Here is a 3,005-nt window from a genome sequence, read left to right on the forward strand (position 1 = left end):
CGCGGCCACCCCGTCCCGGCGCCTCCCCGCGGTGACCGGCGGCGGCCCCGCGGACTGGCCGCGCGGGCGGGCGGGAACGGCTTTAAGGGGCGCGCCGGGCGCTGCTCCACCGGGAGGGGCGGGATGGGGCGGGGCCAGAGCCCCCTCCCCTTTCGCGGGCGGCGGGGGAAGCCCGGGGGCGGGCACGGCCCCGCCTGCCGAGGAGCGAGCGAGCGAGCGAGGGGGCGGCCGGCGGGAGCGGCGGCGCGGAGCGGGAGCGGCGGGGGCTGCCCGGGGCTGCCCGGGGCTGCCGGGGGCTGCCGGGGCGGGGGCAGCAGCCGCGGGAAGCGGAGGCGGTCGCGCTCGGCCATCCCCGGTGCCAGCTTGCGTGGCCGGAGAGCCGCGGGGACAGCCCCTGTCCCAAAGCGCTGCTCCTGCCCCGGGGCTCAGCCGGGAACATCCGCAGCCGGGAGAGCGCTAGTTTGGGGGTTGTTTGTGTTTTGGTTGTGAGGAGTTGTTTTGGTTGCTGTTTCCCTGCCCCGCGGCTCGGACCGCCGTGTTCCCGGCAGCGCAAGGCCAGCGCTCCCCCCGCCTGTCGCCGCCAGGCACACGGCGCGCCCAGACGGCTGCTCCTGGCACATTCCTCCCGAAGGGCTGGCAGCAGATCTGAAGGGGCTGTACACTGCCTTCGCCGTGGCCTTGTGCCTCGCGTTTGAACACAGAGGGCAGGTCGAGACTAAGGGCAGCGCCCCTGGGACGATAACTGCGAGCGCCACGGAGGCTTCGGAGGCTGGGCGCGTTTAGCAGGATTTTCCTTTGGAGCTGCGGGGCAGACGGAAGGGCACCGACGGGCTTCACTCTGCGATCACTCTTGAAGCATAGAGTTTCCTTTGAGCCCGCAAAGTGACAGCTACCATATGCTCGTTTGCATTAAATAAACACGCGGGACAGAGGCAGAGGAGGGCACAGCCCCAGTGTCGCCGTGCCTGGCTGGCGGCGTGGCACAGTGTGACACCGGGCTCACGCAGCGGGCACCGGCAATTAGGGCCGCTCTCAGCAGACGTAACTCGGGAGGGTTTTGTGCCCTACTTCCCATTGCTTTCAGGCCATCCAGGTCACGCTGTATCGTTGTCCTGCTTTCAGAGGCAGGTATGCCCCTCAGTTTTTCAAGAATTAGATCCCGAGGTAACGTGTCTTGTGGAGTTAGTTTGGAAAAACAGGATAAGTTTCTTTTCCAGCTTTTCTAACGGCGGATAACTTACTGAGGCACATTGCTTCTTTGAGACTTAACGTGCATTGGTGTAATCAAATCGCTAAAAATTAGTTTGTGGGCTTCTTCTTCTTTTTTTTTTTTTTTTTTTTTTTTTTGTCAAATTAGAAATAGTTTATTGTTGTTCGACTTAAATTCTTAGTCAGTTTTAGATAAGCTGAAGTAGTCCTAGTTGGAATGAACATAGAATCATGCATGTGGATTTTTGTGCCCATCTTACTTACACTGATCTAAAAAAAGAGAAAGCTACCCTACTTCAGATGCTTTTAGGCAATATGTGAGGCACCATGATTCTTTTTAAACTACAGCTGGAGTTATCATGGCTTCATGTCTTGAACTGAAGAAGAACCTTCTTCTGAGAATTATCACTCCTAAATAGTTATTTTGCAGTTCTATCAAAGGAAAGTAATAATTGCACACTTGACAGAACAGGCTCATTCTTGATGGAAGCCAAAATTCCCTTGATTTTTCTTTTTCTTGCTCCACAAGTTGAAAAGGTAGTTGATCCAAGGAAATGCCTATTTTCTGTACTTATCAGTGCAAAGGAGGATTTTTCACTAATGAGTAATGATCTTTAAGAATAGCTTAAGAATAACTTTCGTGTTACAGTGTTTCCCTTTATCTGCCTCTGTTCCAATTTCCCCTTTCAGAAAGTTGTTATTCTCACTGCCCATTATCTATGCACTACTCTAGACTTACAGACTTGTTATGGAAAACTTACACATATTATCATTTATTTTTATGCCTGAGGCTCTTTCTGGGCATCTTTCCAGAATCTGTGTAAGTGCTTTCAGGAGAACTGTACCATTTTGTTGTCTGTCATTATTACAGGATTTATCTTTAACTGTTTGTCAAAAGCTTAAACTGCCCCTGAGCATAAATGTGGCTTTTCAAGGTAGGCTTTGCTCCTGGCATTATCCAGGTTTGCAGTTTGTCCCCACAAGAGGAACAATGTATTTCTACCTGTCACACACAATTGTTATGTATCATCGCTCACTTTGTTTTATAACTCCCAAAAGTGTGCCAAGTGATTTAGAGAAAAATTAGAAAGCTATGGCCTGAGCTTGGCCTGAAGTATGAGTCTGCCACAAAATGTGAAACAGAGTGAGTGTTCTGGCTTTGGAACAAGAGTCTGACTTTTGTGGATGCACTGGCATTTGACAGTAGAAAAACAAGCAGGTAGGAATAGAACTGGTACCTTTCCTGCCTCATCAACTTGTGAAGAGCATGTTCTTTATCTGCTCTGAATTTCCACTCTCTTCATTAGTATCAGAAACATAGATTGGAATTATTTAGAGTTGTCTGTAAAAAGACAAACTATAAATGTTAATCTTATTTGCTTTGTAAAATGATTGATTAGGCTCCATTTAACGATCTGTGGATGATTTTACTCAGCTTTTTAGTAGCCTTATTTCAAATTAACCAAATTCGCTTTGAACATAAAATGGGTATTTAAGCCAATTGATTGTTGCAGTTAATATGAAATTGTTGCAGAAAGCTCTCCATCTCAAAGAAAGAGATATATTCTTCACAGTTGGATTGTTAAAACCTTTATATTTTTAAATTTGGGGAAATTTTCTTCTATGTTTAGGAAAATTGACTGTGTCTTGTGTTTCTTTTTGAAAGCAATCTAAAGTTTTCTAAAGGCAAACCCTACTTGCGTTTCAGGGTAAGACCAGGAATTGCCTGAATGGTGGTGCAATCAAATATTCCATGCATTGCTCTGCTGCCTGAGGCTAAACTCTCTTGTTTGTCT

The sequence above is a fragment of the Cyanistes caeruleus genome, chromosome 3, assembly GCF_971803275.1.
Source record: "Cyanistes caeruleus chromosome 3, bCyaCae1.hap1.1, whole genome shotgun sequence".
Lineage (NCBI taxonomy): Eukaryota > Metazoa > Chordata > Aves > Passeriformes > Paridae > Cyanistes > Cyanistes caeruleus.